Below are 20,700 nucleotides of genomic sequence, written 5' to 3' on the forward strand. Positions count from 1 at the left end.
TTTTTCCCTTCTGTCCAGTAACATTGACAAAATTCTTATGGTCTTAAGGCTGCCGAGGAATGTGGGAACAAACACATTAAAGGATATACTGCTTTGCACTCATCTATAGCTCGGTTTTTCGAAGAGTCATAAACTGAGGATGTTACAGAAGTTTGTTTGCATAGCCCAAATTGAGTCTTTGAATCATTGTGTGACTCTCCTTCCTCTGAAGTTGCTCTTCTGTCCAGTGCTCAAGGGTTTTGTGATAAGACTGCAAGAAATGTGAGATTCTGTCTTAACCCTGAGACTTAGCATATTTGTAATACAGAGCCTTTGTTTTCCCAGAAGCAGTAACAGTCTGGGAAAGATAGCAAACTGTGAGAAGAGAGATCACAATAAAAAAAGCAGGTTGGCCACCTTTTCTGGGGCCCCATTTATATTCCATGAGGGCTGACAGCAATAACTTTGTTGGATTAGTATACTTTTTAATTGCTCGGCTTGTACTGTGCTTGGTTGCCTTTTGCAGGATCCCTCCCCCATCTACTCAGCATATTGTGCATCAGTTAGCTGCTTGTATTTGTATCATGATATTATAGGAGTGTTTACATTTTACAGGTTGTTTTTGTGTCTGTGTGATAAGTGAATGTCAAAATGTGGCATATTCTAAATTGTAATTTATTGCTATGCATGAAATCTCAGGACAAAGAAAGCTACTTAGAAATTGCAGTTATAAAATCTATCAGTTCCATCAAAACTACCATCCAAAGCAGATTTTTATGGAGATTGGCGCTTTTAATTCTCTCCTTAGTAAAGTCTCAGGTGAACTACCAGTGTAAGAAACTGGATGCTTAGAAGGTGTTTTGCTCCAGACATTGTGTTTCACAGGCAGATGAATGGAACTCTACATCAAAGAGCTTCATTTTTTTTTATGGTTCACTGTTCAGGTGGAATATGAGAGCAACCAAAGCAAATGCTGTCAGCCTTGCATTCATCTCAGGAACCTTTCCTCCTTTCCCTTGAGAGAAAGTGAGCTAAGAGAAAGAAAGCTATAGAGTTGCATCTAAAATTCCCTAATTATATCAAGTGATATTTCTGGGGGGAATTAAAAAGTGTAAGGCTAAAGCAAGGCTGATTTTTCTGTGGTCTTTATGTTGCTCATGTATTGGCTGTGCCCATTTTTGAGGTGTTTGCAAGTCAATATGAACACATCACTTTGTAGTGAAAAATTACTCAGATCTTAAGTTACAATAACATTTATAATAGCAGGCATATGCTCGTCATTGTCACTGTTGTTATTATTTCAGTCAGACAGCAATTAGATACCAGCCATGTGATCCTACTTCTAGATCCTTCCTACTTTTAGATTTTTACCAATAGGATTTTGCATTAACTTAGTTTTGCAGATCTAGCACGCACAGTAGTAATAAAAGAACTTTCTAATATATCCATGGTTGTTAATACTGAGACAGTTCCCTCAAAAAATTGTCCAAACTTGGATTTCACACTGGCAAGCATATAATGAGGTTAGGACTGCACAGTTGTAGAAAGTGCAGCTGCTAATTGGAGAGATTTCTTAGGTGATTGGCATATGGAAGTTGCATATACTTTTGAGATGCTTCAGAAAAAGAAAATGTGTTTAGATGGTATACTCCAGTAGTTGTTTCTTTCTTTTAAATTATATTTTCCTGGAGATGCATCACTAAATATTCTGCCATGTGTTTTTGATCTAAAATTCTTACCAACATGGTTGTAAACTTAGAATGCTAATAAACTAATTTTCTAAAGCTGTCTGCTTATAGAACGTTGTGATTCTTATGAGAAGATGTCTTGCAGCATGATCTTATAGCTGCTGTTTCTGTGATGTTCCTTTGAGGCAGTACTACTTGATCTGCCATAAAAATTATGATAGCAAAACTGCAGTTTATGAGGAAATGTGGCTGAAAATTACCACTTAACTTGATATATCATCTAATGAGGTATTAAGCTTACTGGGTAGGAGTTAGCCTGTCTGTACAGGGCCAGATATCTGGCAGGATATTCACTGTAATGGCAGCCCAGCATGTAGGTGTGCCTTTCACAAGGAAGCGGAATTTGGACAAGAATGCTACGAAGCCCCTTTCCTGTTCTCATTTGCCTGGACTTTCTTGGATTGTTTTCAGTCCATGTGTCTTTATGGTCTGAAAAACAGTTATCTTTTAATGGAGTGGTGAGATTTTAATACGGGTGTATGGGAGGAGAAAGCTTTGCTCCTACTCGTGCAAATGGATCCCTTCAACAAGAGCTGAAGACTTTTTCATGCTGACAGGTGACCAGTGTGAAAAGCCTGATGCGTAGGAAGGCAGTGAGACAAAAGTATGTACTTGCTTGATAAGAATAGGCACATTTATATGTAATAGATTAATGATACAACAGTAGTAAAGAAATCATTAAATGCAAAACCTCTGCTTTTTAAAACATGCTATTAGCACCATTAAATCTAAACTGACCTTGTTCATTTGTTTGTTATTTTTAGAAACAAAATAACAAAACAGAAGATAATATTTAAAAAGGACCTATGAAGCCATCATTACCAGTAACTGGAAAATTATCTTGTGGCTACTGTGCTACCAGCTACCATGAGGCCAGTGAGTAGAAGGTAACAAACTAAGAGTTTCTTAATTGGCAGCTCTGATGTAGGTTCACTGGGCTTTACAACATTTACATAATTCCAAACATTTGAGACATGAGTTATTTAATTTGATTATTCAATCTAATTTCTGTAGTGTAGACAAGTATGTTTATTTTAATGTTGTGGCAAGAAAAAGGAGGATGCACTACAGCCATGCAATAAGAGTAAGGCAGATCAAGCTATAGCTTATGAGGTAAGAGTAGAGCTTAAAATATTCTGGGTTCTTAATGCTGGAGAAAGAATCAGTCATTAAAAGATTTAAAAATAAGTTTTCTCTGGATTTTGGTATCTATTGAGTTACATGTCATCTAAGGGAGAGAATCAGAATTTCACTCATAGGTGCTCCTGTTCAGAGTGTAACCAAAATCGGACATCCGTTTTTCGTGGCTTTTTTTCCCCTCCAACGTGACCTTGTGTCATGAATCCTGAACTCTGTTGTTTTATGTGAAATTCTTGAATGGTTCTGCTTGGAAAGATATGGCAGTTTTGAATTAATTTTTTTGGTTAATTTTAAGTTGGTTCAATATAAACCTCTGCAGTTGAATGGATTTTCTTTTCTGTGGCGTTCTCCCAAGAAAGCTTGAAGAGAAGGGTGTAACTGGAACGGCATTAATCATGTTTTCTTGGGTGTCAGAGGACTGAAGGTTTAAACCACAGTTCAAGTTTTATAAGCCAAATTTTTTTCATGATAATTACATCCCTGTTTTTTGTTTCTTATGAAATTGGGACTTTACTGTGGCAAAGTGGTACATCTTTATGCAGGGAGAGTGAGAAATTGTTGACGGAGATTGTATCTGGTTTATAGTGTGGCTCAGAATTCACTGATGTACTGATCTGGAATGCTCCTTGCTCAATCAGTAAGATCCATTAGTCGAAGCCATTTTGTATGGGGTTTACACTGATAATTTCTTGTGTTTTCTGTATGTATATGAGTATATATATATTTTATATAAAATATAAGAACTCTCTCTCATGGATACCTCAAAGAATTCATTTTCAATGAGTTGTTGCCAGCCTAGGGTCTGGCCTTTATCCTCATTCTGTAACATTAGCCTGAAGGTTTAATTCAAGTTGTATTTAGTGGAATACTTTTGTAGTCCTTCATTTACATGTATGCCAACAAGCTTAAATGCACTGCAACCTTGGAAGACTTTCAAAGGAAGTAATAATTCCTCTGAAATAGGTCTTTTGAAAGCTTTATCTTGTTCTTTCTCTTTTTGTTAATCTTGGAGCCCCTTAGCATGTCAAAGCAATTTTTCTAATGTCACATCTTCTAGACATTAGCATGAAAGAGCTTTAAAAGATGATTTGAGAAAGAATAAATGTTGAATGAGCATTTATTATAGAGCCGTTTATGCTACATTTGCATTTTGACTGTATTTTTGACGTGAAATGTTTGAAAAGCAGGCTAATTTGAAAGTCAATAGTCTCTAAACAATGTATACTACAAGTCTGTTTACAGTGAACTGTTTCCTTTGTGCCTTAATTTACAAAAATAAGATTTCATTAGGCTTAAGCTGATTTGTTTATAGGGATGAGATTAAACTAGTCTCATTAGTCTTAACATTGAAATGGTATTCCCTTTAGAAATTCGGTACTGATCAAATGTTCCTCCTTAAATTACACTCAAGAGAATGGGGACAAACTTGATACTGGTGTTTTTTTGACTTCTGATTCCTTCCTATTCAACTATTAGGGTAAATAACTTCCAAAGAATACCTAAGTCTGGAAAGAGAAGAATAATATTTATAGTACTACAAAGAAATTTAAACTTCTTTTAACAAACAACTTTTGAGAACATGAAGTAAAATTATCTGTTTATACAGTAGTTTACAGACTGCAGTTGTGCAGAATTGGAATTACTTTGCTTATTACTGTGCACGGAGATTGGCCAGATGGCACTTGGAAGGCTTATAGTTGTATGTTACTGGGGGAACACGTCATATAGCATGAGCATCAGAAGAATTGTGGATTTCAGGCATGATGATCATCAATACATATTATTTAATAAATTCATGGGCTTTATTATATTGATGGGATTATTATTATTATTTCCTGGCTGGCATTTGTGTTGCCCCTTGTGGAAATGTTCCTGTTGCCGAGTCCTGAGAAGAGGACAGACTTGGAATTTGTATTGGTGCAGTGACAAAAGAAGATATAGCACAGAGGGAGCGAGCATTTAACCATTGCATGAATCCTCTAAGAAATAACTGTGTTAGTGAAATCCACCTTCTTCCTCATCTTGACTATAGCTTCAGCTGTTGTTACCACCCAGGGAGGAACTGCTGTTTTCCTAGCTTAGAAACCTTAAAATACTGCTAATAACACATTATTCCAATGTCAAGAAAGCCATAATCATTGTAAGTATGGCTAATGTACAATTACACAGAAGCTGCCCTCCTCCTTAAACAATCCTTTCTGAGTTCTCATAACATACAGAGGGCAAATCTTGTGGCACCACATTGAAGGGATCAAAGGACCCTGGTAGTTGCAAGGATTCTAAAATACCAGTAATGTCAGAAAAAGAGGAATCCACAAAGATGAGCAACTTCTCCATGGGTGATCTTGGAAGGTATGTTCTTCATTCTGCTCAATATCTGGGTTACTTTTTTTTATATATTAAAAAAAGCCTGTTAAAATATATATTCTAAAAACAGCAACTCACTGAAAAAAGCTCAGGTTACAGCTAAAATACAGCCTAGTATAGGGGGTGTGTGTCTTTAGGCATAGAAAGGATGCCTGGACTATTTGATGAGGTATGTGTGAGTACATATCTGCATGTGTATGCATTGTGTCTGTAGATACACGATTGTCAGCATTGCCAGGGGACTTATGATAACAATTATGTAAATACTTGAGAGGACAAACTAATTGAGACGGGATTGCAGGGAATGGTTTAAATCTGAAACCTAGCACAATTTATACTGACTTCATAAGGCTCTTCAGATGGTATTTACTGTAAGGAAGTACAGAACGAATGGGCGAAAGATTGACACTATTACTGTCATTCTCAGACACATACGTAGAGGGAAAGCAAAAGAAACTATTTGTGAACTTTCTGGATAAGATAAGAGTGTTCTCATGAAAGTGGGATTTTTAAAAGGGAATTGTTGAAAATGGCCTCAGAATAAAGCTTCTGAATAGTCTTTTTTTTTTTTTTTTTTTTCTTAGTATGAATAAGAGCTTTAAAAGCAGTAGCCTTTAACCTTTTCGGGTCTCTCTATTCATTTTGTGAACAGATTTACATGAGAGATGTTCTTTTTTTGTTTGAGTTGTTTGATATAGGTGATGATCATCTAAGTGTAAGGGCCTATCTTTCTTGGGATCTTGGACCCCAGCACTGAGCTGAAAGCTTGCTCTCAGCAGTGGATAGCAGATGAAAATATCTGTCTTTCTTCAAATGTTATTTCTCTGGAAGTTGTAGTGTTTCGGGTCTCATGCTTTACTGCTTGGGTGCCTCCAAGCCCTAAACCTTCAGATAAAACTGTAAGAGGTTGTGTAGTACCCTGAGCAATCTTAAGAGGACATCTATTTTCTTATGTGATGGTGCTGTCTGGGGATTGAAATTCATCACTCCTAGTATCTACAGGAGCCTGGGTCCCTTCCCTCTTTCTGTATGAAGTGGGGTTTTGCCTGTGCATTTAGACATGAGCAGAAGTTGAGCGTGCTGTTCTTTAAATGGCAGCCTTCTAAGGAAAGACAAATTGTGCACAGTCCAATTGAGCAAATTCTTGCCCTGAGCATGCCTCTTGGAAACTCACTCAGTAATGAACTGTAGCACTTGAAGGAGGAGAACATTTGTAGTTGGAATTAAACATACAGTGCTGATCACTTCCATATATCAGAAGCTTTGTATCATCTTTGCGAACACTGGCACTAGGCAAAATGCTGGTCTTCCTCAAGTCAACTAAAAAAAATCCACCTATATCTAAAAAAAATAAATCTAAAAAAATAAATATATAATTATATAAATATAATATATAAAAAAATCTAAAAAAAAATAAATCTAAAAAAATATCCACCTATATATAATCCTATATAAAAAAAATCCACCCTATTTGCTAAGTCCAGGTTTGAATTTGTTGGCTCTGATGGATGTTTTTTTTCTTCCTAATTCTAGTTAAGTTTTCAGGTTGGTATGTGTTTATCTTGTAGCCTGACCATTTCATTCTTTGCTGTTGCTCAAGATTTACTTTCCAAAATATATTGGTATTTATGCTATTTGCTCATCTGCAGGTGGAATTACTGTTAGGAAGAACGTGTTGGAATGTGTCGCACGGTGACTGCTTTACATTACTCCTTTCCCCCTAAACTCACTGTGTCAATGGCTATCAAAGTTCTTATGCTACTATCTGATTTAGCAGTAGTGATGGTTGCTTATCGTGATAACAGAAGTCATATCAAATGGCAGTTTGTGTACTTCCATGGGGAGAATATACGCAATGCTGCTGTGTAGTCAATCCCTGTAGCTCCTAGATAGTTTCATAAATAGCCATCAAGGCCCAATTATGCATGCTCATCCCTGTTCATTGGCATGGGATGTAAGAATGTGCTGAGCTTGCTGTTTTTCTAAATTACACCAGAACGACTCAGTTTTGAAGCAGTGTAGTGTGGTCTGTATGAGAAGCAGAGCTCCAGGGCTGCTGTTTTTTTGACCGTGTGACATTAACATTTGGAATGGGTGACAGTGGGACAAATCTGAGTCACCCCAGCTTAGCATCTAGTTGTTGTTCTTTGGGTCTCATTCAGAAGTTAGAGATTAAGCAGAACTCCAACTGTCTACAGCTAAGAGGTTAGCCTGAGAATGCGTCGGGGTAATAAGTTTTTAAGGTGCTCACATCTCAAGTTTGATAGGCATGCGAAGGTTGAAAACTGTTTTCACATGGTGCTGGAACAGACCCATGAGCATTTCTAGGCTTCTCAGGTCAAAGGCCCCCCAGCCTCTGCCACCCAAGTGGAGTACTGTCTGTGTCCTGCAGGAGGAGGATTCTGTGCATACTGATAGCTGAGACTGTCTGCCCAATTAATAATTGGGAGGAAAGAAATGCATATATAAAGGGGAACTGGTAGTGATCTCACCTTTAAAGGATTAAATATTTTGTAGCATAAGAGCACTAAGTCAGACTTCACTAAAGCATTTGAAATTAGGACCTCTTTAAAAAAAAAAATACAGCAGTTGGAGGGGAGAAAAAAAAGCTTCAAAGCTGCTTTTTCTCCCCCTTGGAAACCTGCTGGTGTTAGGGTAAAATGAATAGAGAAAAGAGAAAGGTTTGCCTTCTAATAAAGCATCTGTTGCCCACTTTGAACATTTCTTACTTCTTTGTGAGTGTCTCTTCAGTTATGGCGACTACTGACAATGAAGAACAGAGATATAGAAAAAGACAATACCTGTTATATAGCCAATATTTCTGATTTCATGTCACTTTGAACAGAATCTTCATTTGACCACATGCTGTGTCCAAAAGAAATTTCTTTGTTGGCTGATCCGAAGATGCTGTAAGATGCTCAAAAAAGTAACCTGCAGGAATCTGTTCAATAGAAAAGATAAAAACAAATCTTACAATTCATCCAGTGCACTGATATCTCTTTTAACTTCAGCCTATTTTGTCATGCTGCATAAAAACTGAATTCAAATGACTTGCGCTTCCCCCCCTTTCTTTTATTGTTGTTAATTCTGATCATAGACTATAGATTTCCTTCATCTTGGAAATAAAAGGTAGTAAAATAAACAACTACACACAGATTTGAAATATGAGGGGAATAAGAGGTACCCATAGATTGTGGATTGCCTAGAAAACTGTGAACAGTTGTTATTGCCATTGAGTTATAGCTGCTATCAGCAAGCTTTGTGAGGGCAACCTTCCACAAAGGATTTGCATCCTTTCACATCAGGAGGTTCTTGGATTTGGCTGACGTTCTTACATAAGTGATTCAGCAAAATTTGGGCCAGACTTCAGACAACTTGTTTTTCTGTCTTCTGCAAATGCTTATGATTCAAGGCCAAAATGGGAGGAGACTGTGCTGCCTTCATATCTGCCTGGCCAGCTCTCGTCCTGCTTGCGATGGAGAAAGTCAGCTGGTGACTGACCATTGAAGCATTAAACAAAGTAATGGTATTTTTTTCGAGTTTGATCTAATTCAATTGAGTTTAATGGAAAAGTCTCTCGTTTAAGTGCATATACAAGAGTATTAAAGTTTTGAGTAAACTAACATTTGAATCTTTGAATTATTGTAGGTAAGGATGCAAAGATGGCAATCTTTTTTTTTTTTCTTTTTTTTTTTTTCTTTTTCCCCTCTAAGTCTTTGCTACTTTAACCTAAAGCCCATTCTAGAATTTCAAGAAGAATCACTTGTAGGGTAACAAAGTTTCTATGCTTAAAAATATCAAAGCTTTATCTTGTGAATCTTACTTGTCACCAATGGAAGGAGTGTATCCATGGATCAGGGTATGAATTAATCAAGAGTTGTAACCACTCTACTCGACAGTAGGATTTCTCAGATATTGTTAATGACACAGATTTCCTATGAGCCTGAACTACAAAGTTGCTCTGAGATGTTCACACGGTGCAATAGTAAGAGTCTTTAGCACATGGATATAATTATTACAGTTTAATTTTAAGTCTGCAGTCTGGTGCTAATTACTCACATGATCTGTTACTCACACGATTCTACTAGAATTTTAAATATTCAGGCTAGTCTTAATTTCTCATTCGCAATATATGATAACATAAATGTTGCCTGGTTTTGGAAGGAGTTATGGCAGGTTATAGAAAAAAAATACATCTGATACTTCATGGTGTTCGTATGAAACCTAGTGGCAGAGAAAAGAGGCACGCATGTATCATTCACATGTTACAAACAGTTGGTTTTATAGACAAATTAAGGCTGATTTCAACAGCAGTATGGCTCATAGCACAGTACAAAAATTGGCATAAAAAATCAGGCATGCTATCAATCAAATTTAGTGTCAGAGGCAGCACAGGATTTTGCAAGAAACAGTCTTGTGACACGGTCCTTCTCTTTGAACTCAATAGGAAAGCTCATTGATGTTAAAGAAGCAGGGCTGAGTCCTTGTGGAATAACCTGTTCCTAAAGAGAAATGTCTTTGTAACCCCTTATTTAACCAGAGCTGGCTCATAAACAGGCTAATGAAAACTTGGCTCTCATCTAAAAATAGCTACTTACAATGGATGTTTTTGTAAACATCTGATTCCTTTTTCAATCTCACGCATGTCACAGGTTAACTATGTCAGTCTGAAGCGAGTTTTGTAAGTTTAACAATTCTTTTTGATTTTTATATATCTCGGTCCCTTTCCATGTCACTATTTCCTTGTATGTATATTAAAGAGAGCAAACAAACATTCAGTCTGTTATCTGTATCCTTCATTACTGCCAAATATCTCCTCAGGTCAAGTCTTATTTCCTCCATAAAACAGGAGGTTTTCCCTAAGTCCTACATAAGTTTAAAGAAAAGACCTGTGTCAGTTTCAGGAGGAAAAAAAAGAAAAGCAAAGGAATAGCCTAAAAACAGAGTTTCTAGTATATTCTCTATTCACTTAAACCCAATTCATTGTGTCTGACTGAAAAGTTAAAATACTAACTATGGAAGCTCTGGAGTCGTGAAGTAGTGACGCATTGACTTCAGGTAGATCTTTAAGGAAAGCCTAGAAGATCCTGGACATTTGAGGAAAGGTAACACAAACTTTGGAAGCATGAGTCTGTGCATGGTATGAAAGGTATGAGAACAAACTCTGCTTTCGTATTAGCTTCTCTGGACCAGGAATTCCTTAGTCTGGTACAGCAGAAGCGCATGGTTCTGCAGTGAGACCAACCAGGCTTGCCCTGGGAAGGTGAAGGGTAGCAAGATTTGTGCTAATAGGTCTTATTGCTAAACACTTTTGAACAAGATTTAAATAACAGAGTTACCAGATTTGAACCGGAGTCCCTTTCTTTGGCTGTTGCACCTTCTCTTAAAATGGAACATAACAGATGTTCCCATTTAATCGTTTGCAACTTACCTCTAGGCTGGCCACCCTCTGTCTCATTTGAATTCCTTTGTCCTGAAGCTGCTGCCAGCTTTCCCAAGGCATTTAAATTATGCATTCCTTCTCTCAAGCCATCAATAATGTTACTCAGAGCAGGTGTGAGTTCTGTAATTGATGACTTATCTCTTCATGGCAAATAGAGGAGTTCGTGATCGAGTAAGCAGGTTCATAGATTCCCTTGATCAAAGCATCAGAATCTGATTATGCCTTCTATATAGAGGCCCTTTGAAGTGGATCAGCTCTCAGGTAATTCAGTTATCTGCTTTCTGGAGAATTCATCTTGAAAGGAGGTTGTTTGCTTGGGTAAAAAGAGATGGAAGATACCATTTCCATGATGGCCCATCTAGTGACTCAGAGAAAAAAAATAGCACATGGAGATTATTTGCAATATCTGAGAGATAAAGGTGAGATTGTCTTTATTTATCCTATAGGTTAGATATATATAATTTATTTAAAATTAATTCTGATTAATTCATCTGTATCTGATCTTTGCAACATCTTTAAAAAAAAAAATTGTTTTTCAAATTTATGTTTAAATTGTAGTAGCACTCTTCAGAATAGTACAGAACTTGAATTTTTACCTACATTTACTTGTCAGCCAATTTATTATCTCTTATCCTCCAGATAATTTTAAAGGGAAGTCCATTTTTCAATCCAGGCATCACTCTGCCTTTCTCTTTCCTTTCACGTAGGTTTTGAAGGCTTCTAAGGGATATCCAGTAATTCAAGAATGACTCTCATGCTTTTTGTTTCTATGAATATGTCACCATTTCTTGTTTAATTGCTAAAATAGATCAGTGGTTCTTGTTATGAGCAGAAATAATTTTAAGGTAAAGAAACCAAAAATACTGTTAAATATTTGTTTAAAGCTGAGATCTCATAAGAAAAGCAATGGGAAAAAGTAAAATGCATTCTTAATCTGAGCACTTCTGAATATCAGTATTTGAGTCTTCATTTCATACTTAAACATGAATTTAGTATCATGTATGCTGTGGGGACCTTTGTTTGCAGTGCAGCTCCTGTGAGATGAACAATCACATATGAGACCAGGAGAAATATTTCTTCAGTTCTCAGTTAAGGAGCTATGAGACCTTGTACAAAATTCCTTTGGAGCATGATGGATTTTATTCTGGATCATCAGGAAACCTGCTGAGTCTTTAAATAGGTGGAAGAATCTCAGCTGTGAAAATAGTATAAAAAGGAGCTAAAATGCAATAATTCATTTGTTCTTTTTTCTTTGACTCCACAATGCTTTTGCTGTGAACACTGTCTTCTCAATGAGTAAATCAGTTACTAGAAGGACTCTTTAATGTGGATCTGCTAGTTGTAAGATCTGACAAACTTTGCAGTGGTAAAAGCTACCATGAAGGCTGAATGAGTAAGACTAAGTCAGATTAAGAAGATGGAAAAGTCAGCCTTTGAAAACAACTACAAAAATAACATTCTTTCTGTGGTGTGTGTATGTGAATGGAAAAGAAGGTCAGCAATTCTTTATTCTCTTGTTTTTTGAATTTTTTTGTTTTCTCTTTAGATTAGCTTGCATGAGTTTCATGGCCAAAATGATGCCCCAGTTCCTGTCTCCTTAGTGAACAAAGAGAAATACAATCTCACAGGATCCAGCAGAGAGCATCCAGTTAGGAGTCTCCACCTAATATTTCCTTTCCTGTCTGTCTTTATCGTGTCTCCATCAGACAGAAAAAGGAAAGATGTGAAGTTATGATAACATGTATAAAGAACTTCGCTCACATTCTTTGTTATCACTAGGCTTCAAGTGACATATGGCAATATTACTTGCTGAAGTGGTATACATGGTACGTTTTTGTTGTGAACTTGAAGGATGCGGGGTGTCTCTTTAGATCTCACACCACTCTACTCATGGACGTTCAGCATCCTTTAGTAATTGTCCTTGGCCAAGGACAAGATTGTCTCAAGTTTGTTTGTAAGAACTGACAAACACTATGGAGTACATGTTTCTAGCCAGAAGATAAAATGATTAAAAAATAAAATAAAATAAAAATGGAAGTAGCTTAGGAAAAAATGAAAAATAGCCAGCCTTTGAGAGTTTCAAAGGGAGCACTCACCTTAGGACCATCTGGAAATTTTGGAAGAGTTCTTTAAACATCTCACTGTGAAGAAAGGACTTTTTTTGTGAAAAGGAAGGCAGGCCCACAAACGTATAGTGAGGATTTAATATCTTTTTCTTTCTTCTCTCTTCAGTTGGTGTCATTTTTGTCTCCTCCTTGCTCTTTAGGCTTCTCCAAGTTTGCCCACCTGCAGTCCCTTTGACATACTTTCTGGGATACGAAACACTTCTGTTTGCTTTTGATTGGAAATTTTCAAGAGGAGACAAAGACTTCTGCTTTGTCTGAGGTTTTTGTACATTAGTTTTGTCTCTTTTATGTGGCCCATGAGACTAGTGAAAACTAATTCAAACTTCCATAACCTTCTGTACCTTCTTAATCTTGCGATTATGCATATTTACACAAATATTTTGTATTTCTGAAATTGTGAGATCAGGATATCTGTGTGCAAAGTTAATTGGATTTTTCTGTACGTTCCCTGGCTCTGCTCTGTACTCATCTCACCTGTTCTACCTTTCTGATCTCCTGGAGCCGTATTTCTAGCTATCTCAAAGAATGGTACATAAACCACTTTATCTGAATTGTTTGAGGATTCATTTCCCAGTGGAATATGATTACAGCTCACTTCTTCCTTACTGTAAGGTTGATACATGTCTGTCTTCAGGAAGATAGGTAATGATTTTTTTCTGTTCTCTAGATAATGTTTTGCTGTTATGACTGATTATCTTGCTTGCTAGCTCCATAGTCTGTATTTGAAAACTTACAGTTCTGGCTAAGAAACAATTGCTCTGGATTCTGTTTATTTCATGTCCTTTTTCTTGGCTTTGTTTATTATTCCTTTAAATAAGTGCAACTCGTTTCTTCCTGAAGAAGAAACTTACTCTACCAAAACTGTACTTCTTATGGAACATAAAGAGGGGCCTCGAAACAGACTTTCTTCCAGCTACAGATTCTAGAACTCCATTGTGGGAGTCTCTGTGCTTCAGCTGTGTGAACACTGGCGAGGAGAAAGAATTTGTCTGTGTTCTTCTGTTCTGTAAACTGACTAGGAAAAGACAGGGCTGGCTCTTTCAAGATTTCCCTAAACCACTGATTACTGTAGGACCCTAGTCTTGTTTATATCTCCTGGGCACTTGGATGTTAGTGCTGTGCATTTTACCAGTATAACTGAATCAAATACTCTTCTTTAGGAAGTTACGATATAACATGGGTTGGACAGGATGGAGTGAGCCCACGCTTCTGGCTATGCAGTCCGGTCTATGTGCAGGTCGAGCTTCAGCAGGACTGTTAGGCTGGATCAACAGTACTTTGTTCTCCTTTTCAAACATCTCCCGTGAAGTAATAATTATAGAATGGCTTGGGCTGGGAGGGACCTTAAAGACCATCTAGTTCCTTCTCCCTGTTACTCACTAGATCAAGCAGCCCCATCCAACTGGGCCTTTGAATGCTTCCAGGATGGGGCATCCATGACTTTTCTGAGCAACTGTGCTTTGGCACAGTTGACCTAGTTTAATGATGCCTATTCTGCTCAGCTGAAATTCGAACTAGTCTCTTTCTCAAAATGCCCATCCTGTGAGAGCTCTAGACTTTCTGCTAAGGCAAAAGTCTGTTAACTTGGTTATTTTAATTGCATGGTTATATGTGATATGAACCTATGTTTTGAAAGCGAAAACTGTCGTCAGAAAAAGGGATTAAAAAAACCACAGCAATTTCTTTTCTGCTGTTGCTGAAGAAGTGAAGTGCATTTAGTTCAATAATTGCGGTTATTGCATGACAGTTTGTCATACAATGTGTGACATGTAATGTGTGACCGTTGTGACCATAGAGCTATTCCTCTAAAAGTTGTGGAGCACTGATAACGTGTAGATGTGTGAGTACTGGAGCAATTCTCAAGCAGTGAGAAAGTTGAGTGGATGGGACTGTTGGAATGAGAATAGGAATCGTTAAATGTAGGCGTTGGGGTTTTGCCTTGTGACTGTGACTTTAGGCAGTTTTGCAGCTGATACTGAAAAGAGAAAAAATGAATCTTTTTAAGTTAAGAGAAGTTTTCAAACTTTGGCCAAAAATACAAGCCTTTCAAACAAATCACTGAAGCACTCCTAGAGCTTCACATGTTGCGCTGTTTGATTAAAAGTGGCTTGCAGTGGCATGGCAATGGGGCAGCCCCCAGCCTGACCCATCAGGATGCCTGAATCCTACCTGGAGAGGCTGATCCTGGCGTGTCAGTGGGACAGAAGCCCCTGTGCCCTGGGGGCCCAGTCTGATGAGCAAATAAAATGGATGCTTTATCTTCTCTCTTGCACTCTCTCACATTCTATTTCTGTATATGCTGCTTGCTGTATCTTACACGAACTTTGGGTCATTAGCGGGCTGCCTGCATTACGCAGTCTGGCAGTCTCTCTGTCACTAGAAAGATCTAAATCAAACCATAGCAGAGAAGAAAAATTCCTCTTACGAGAGCTGTCATCTTGCTTTTGAAGATGGCTAGGATTTGGGGGGGGTTAGGGGGGGAATCTAATCAGAAAGAATGTATCTTCATAATCCAGAAACTTTTCAAATCTTGAAATATGTTGTTATAATACAAGTCATCTTTTGTCTCCGTGGTCTCTGTGACCTTGTATACAACTTTGTGTATCTTTCCCATACAAAGGAGGCAGTAGCCCCTGACTGTGGTAACCCCTGCAAACAACTTCTGCAATTAAATAATGTTATGTTGATAACAATTATATGTATTTTATCCGTCAGATTTCAGATAAATATTCATCTTGGGTTTTCCAGAATAAATTGAGCTATTAATTGGATTGGAGCAGAGTTGTGGTATGTCCCTGTTTTGTGTTCCATTTAAATATCATTATGGTAAAGAGCTTCTAATTATCTTGGCCTTAGCACTGTGGCTGGACTATAGAGAAGAATTGAATTATATCTCTACTGTGTGAAATACATCTGCTTTTGTCTAAGAATTTTTGCCAATACCTTGTCTATACCTGTTCCTTGTACAGGAATTCTTGTGACTTTGTTTAATTGTGCTGGAATTGCTGTGTGTTTTTTTTTTTTTTTTTTTTCCCCCCTCTTCATATGAAAAAAAGACAAACCACACCAGGCTGTGCTACGTCCTGACAGAGGGAGCACCTGTTTCAATTTCTTGCACTTCTTGCAAATCAGTATTAACTGCAGGATATTTTTCTTGATGTGAAAGCACTGTTAGCATCTGGTTAGGATTGTGTTGTTTGCCTCACTGTCAAGTGACATCTGAAACAAGTTCATGATTTTGTCTTCCTTTTGTGAATCATAGAATTGTTTAAGTTGAAAGGGACTTTAGAGGTCATACAGTCCAACTCTCCTTCAATGAACAGAGACACCTACAGCTCCATCAGCCTGCTCAGTGCACCATTCTGTCTGACCTTAAATGTATCCAAGGACAGGGCATCCAGCATCTCTGGGCAACCTGAGCTGCTGCTTCACTTTTCTTATCATAAAAAAATAAAATTCTTATATCCAATATGAATTTCCCCTTCTTTAGTTTGAAATCATTTCCCCTTGTCCTGTCACAACAAACCATGCCAAAAAGTCTTTCCCCTTTTTTCTTACAGTCCCCTTTCAAGTACTGAAAGGCAGCTATTGGGTCTCCCCAGACCCTTCTCTTCTCTAGGCTGAACAGCCCCAGCTCTCTCAGTGTGTCCTTGCACGAGAAGCTTTCCATCCCTCAGATCATTTTTGTGGCCCTCCTCTGGATGTGCTCCAGCAGGTCCGCGTCTCTCCTGTGTTGAGGACTCCACATCTGGATGCATTACTGCAGGTGAGGTGAAGTCTCACCATGGCAGAACAAAGGATCACCTCACACTTTTTGATGCAGTCCAGAATGCGACTGGCTTTCCAAGTTGTGATGAAACATTGCTGGTTAATATCCAGCTTGCCATTCACCAATGCACCCAAGTTATTTCTGGCAGGGATGTGCTCCATCCTTCTGTCCCCCAGCTTGTAGTGACAGAGGGAGTTGCTGCAACCCAAGTGCAAGATCTTGAACTTGGATTTGTTGAATCTCTTCAGGTTTTCTTAAGCCTGACCAGGTCTCTCTGGTGGCATCCTGTCCCTCAGGCAGGTCAACTGCACCACGCAGCTTGATATCAGCAAACTTGCTGAGGATGCACTCAATCCCACTGTTATGTCATTAATGAAGATATCAAAGAGCACCAGTGCTAGTACCAACCCCTAAGGGACACCACTTGTCACCTATCACCATCAGGACAATGAGCCATTGGCCACCACTCTCTGGGTACGGTCTTGCCATCAGCTCCTGTATGTGATGTACTTTGGCTTCTAAAACCTGCAGTTAGTTTCTAGACTTACAAGTTACATGACATTTCTAATGCAAAATGCTTCATTTCTAAATCAGATTATCTACTCATTGCTAAAGCATCCCTTGTGTCCTTCTGAAAAGTCAGGCTCTAAAAAATGGAGGAAATGAAAAACTTCAGTATGACAGCAATTCCACCCAAGCAGTATGATTAACATGCTGGGATGGATTCTCAGCTGTGCTGAGTTTGGCCTTTGTGAGGCTGAGCAGAGCCAGAGGGAGCAGTGGCACCGAGCCACCTTCCCAGCCCTTTGATGCTGGGCCAGCTGGGGCAGAGCAGGCTGTCTGTGTGCCTTGCAGCTGCCCAGGAGGTGTTTTCAGCTGGCCACTTGTAATGAGGTAGGGCTGCTGACCCAGGCTGCTACCCAGCCCCACTTTGGAGGTATCCTGGCACTGCTCTCTACTCCCCAGCCTAGCTTGTGACCCTATCACTTGTCAGCAGGAATCCTAACTGCGTCTTTGTAGCTACTGCTTTTAGAAGTGAAAAAGCAGCCAGAAACAAAAACACCGTCTTACAGACATGAAAATACTTCTTTCACTATTACTTTAACTTTATTTAGTGATAAACCAATTTTTAAGTGTTCATCTCAATTGCAGTATCGAATCTCATTCTACTGAATGTTGTTATTCGTTTTTGATAAACGTTACTTCTTAAAATCCTATTTACCACTTTGTGTTTATCATTACAAGTATTTGGGTAAATGACTCTTGAAGTTTCAGAAAATATTTGCTTAATGAGAAAGCATGTATTTGCTGGGCTCTAGGGTGAGACATCTGTATATTATAATGAAGTTCTTTTACTTGTTTCTTAAATCTATGTTACTTCTCCAGCAATATTTAATTTTTGTGGTAATACTGTATTTACATTAATTCTGAAAGTATTCTTCACCGTTGTGTTCTTAGATGAGCACATTAATCTCAATTTGTTCATACAAGATTATGCAGTTTTAAAATTTGAAATTTTCAGACTATGTTTTGTTTTAAAAAGCAAGAGGTATTTAAAATGGAAGGCTTGCATCTTTCTGCTACTGGATTGCTCTTTGAACTAAGCTGAGTGGATATTTTTCCTTTGGCTGAGGCCTTTATGGACGGACAGACAGCTGATCCCGTGTGTCTGCCCAGTGTGTGGTTTGTGAAACATCTGGTGTTGGCTCTGTTGGAGACAGGAGGGGAGGCAGCGGGGAGGGGGAGGCAGCATTCAGCTGGAAAAAATGCTTTTTTTGTGTTGTTTATTTTAAAATCTTACTCTGAATGTCTTCAGATGGCTCTAGTGCTGAAATCTCTGGCTTTTTATCCAGTTGATCTTACTGAGTTCTGGCCACATGACATATGAAGAGTAAAATAACAGACACACGCATGGAGCTACATCGTACACTGGTCCTGGAATAATACCATTCGATGAACAAGCTAACAAAATCTGCATCCTAATAAAGATCTGTCAATAACTTTCACATTGGAAATTGTAACTGTATTATCCTGCGACTTTAATGTTAAATTGTATGGCCTGCTGTTTAGAGCTTACTGAAGGAAAATAAAGTCATCTTTAAGGGTCAAATTTTATTTATTTATCTATATAGACATAAAGTGGATGTGTATATAATATGTATACATATATGATTATAATTATGTAATGTGTATGTAATATTAAAATATATATGCTTCATTAAGACTTTGATCTTAAATATTGGCTCAACTTCAATATTTGACCGATTATTTTCAGGTTTTTGTTTGCTTTTAAAAGATAAGTGTCTTTTGTGGGAATTTATGTGACTGGATGCCATCAGAACACCTTTAAAGGACTGTTTAAAGTTCTGCTTTCTCTGCTATACCAGTTTAGTTCATTCCATGCTTCACAAAGTATGAATGCCTGCTGCCTATCTGCTCCGTTTGTGCAGGTTTGAGTGTCCTGCACTACACTCTGCCACCCTGAACATTGCAGAAAGGGCTGCACCCACCCTGGCTGTGTTGAACAGCATAAAGGCACAGGTTTTGTTTCACTTGTCAGTCCTAAACCCTTAGAAAACAGTTCTTGTGGTTCAGATGTTTGAAATCTTTTGTGTTCTAATTCTAATTCTGGAAGAAGAAAAAAAAGCAATAAGTTTCCCTTGTTTTTTTTTATTGCTAGTTCTAGAAGGAAGAGGATATATGAAAAATAGGAGCTGCTTTTCTGGGAGCTGTCAGGATGTATTCACAATGCAGCAACAGCCACTGCATTGCTAGAAGCCCTTTCACGCCTTTTCTTCTTCCCTTCCCTTGCTGTTTTAAGAGTATTTCTTCCTTGGAGACTATTTACAATTGTTTTTTGTGGCAGTGGATGAAAATTTGTTCTTTGACTTTTATCAGCACCCAGGGGAAAATCACCAAGGTCCTAATTGTGAGACCAGATTTGAGGACACTTGGTACCTAACAGAATCAGGACCTTAAGAAATTACTTCTCAGAGTAGTGGTAACGCTAACCTGGAATATTTCAGAAAGTCTTCTCTGTGAGATGTTAAGCTAACAAGATGTGTTAAACTCACGTGTCATGCTTTGAAAGCTTGAGAATTTAGAAGTGGGAAGCTCTAAATTCGCAAGAAAGATGAAAAAGGAGAGAAGAATCTGAGGAACAAGAGGGGAAGGATAGCATAAGGTAGTTTTTCCTAACCCTTTTTGACCGAGCAGGTCAAAAATGTTCAGCTTGCTAAAGTGATGGAAGCAGCTGGAGAGATAGTGGTAGTTATTTTACTGAAGTATGATTTCAAAAACTGGGGAAAAAATAATGAAATACTTTGCATTAGGGTTTCCAGAACTTTTCAAGAACTCCTTTCCTATCATTTACTTTCCCGTGCGTAAGCCAAAGTGCCCTGTTTTCTTTTGAAGGCTTCCTCTCATGTATCTGTCTAGAAATCATATGCTCCTAAGTGTATGGCTGTGAGTATCATTCGAATATAAAGCTCATTAATGAATAAGTAGCTGTGTGCTACTTGGCGTTTCTCATATATTATAAAAATGTCATTAATTCTCTCTGAGCAGATTTCAAATCCATGTGAGTCTTGGAGAGCAGAATGAGCATTGCCTGTAAACTCTATTGGGTATTGTTAATGGATATTTAGTTGGTATTGCTCTGTATTATGTATTTATAATTTAGGTGTCCAACCTTTTGGCTTGCCTGGGCCACCTTGAGCAAAGAGGAGTTGCCTGGGGCTGATGTTTTGGTTGCTGCTGAGTGATGGGTGTGTGTCCAGCTGCAGAAGAGCAAGCTCACAGCCTCTTTAGAGTGGGGAAATTCTCTTCAAGCAACCAGACCCCCCTGTGCACATCCCTGAGTTTAGCTGTTGCAGCAGGGTCGTGTGAACAGGAGAGGATCAGCCATACAGTGTTGCCAAACCTAAGTACTGGAAATTAATGATATTTTAAATAAATAAAATTGTAACTTTATGTTCTGGTTTGTGGGTTTGTAGGATGTATCTAAGCGACTTTTCTCAGAAACCGCATAGGCTACTTTCCCTCTTATCTGATTCTGATGTTATATTAACTGGCTGCAGATGTTGCAACTGTAAGGAAATAAGTTCTTGGAGAGTTGTAATTGCATTG

General features: G+C 38.1%; 1 protein-coding gene across 1 annotated transcript in view; it reads left to right on the forward strand.

The window, feature by feature from the left end:
- Positions 1 to 20,700, forward strand: part of NKD1 (NKD inhibitor of WNT signaling pathway 1) — a 215,439-nt gene that overhangs the window by 22,793 nt on the left and 171,946 nt on the right. Inside the window, exon 2 of the mRNA XM_048958766.1 lies at positions 2,492 to 2,614. The gene's annotated coding sequence lies outside the window, so the exon portion shown is untranslated. The remainder of the gene's footprint in view (positions 1 to 2,491; positions 2,615 to 20,700) is intronic.

Source organism: Lagopus muta, chromosome 12 (genome assembly GCF_023343835.1).
Source record: "Lagopus muta isolate bLagMut1 chromosome 12, bLagMut1 primary, whole genome shotgun sequence".
Classification (NCBI taxonomy): Eukaryota; Metazoa; Chordata; class Aves; order Galliformes; family Phasianidae; genus Lagopus; species Lagopus muta.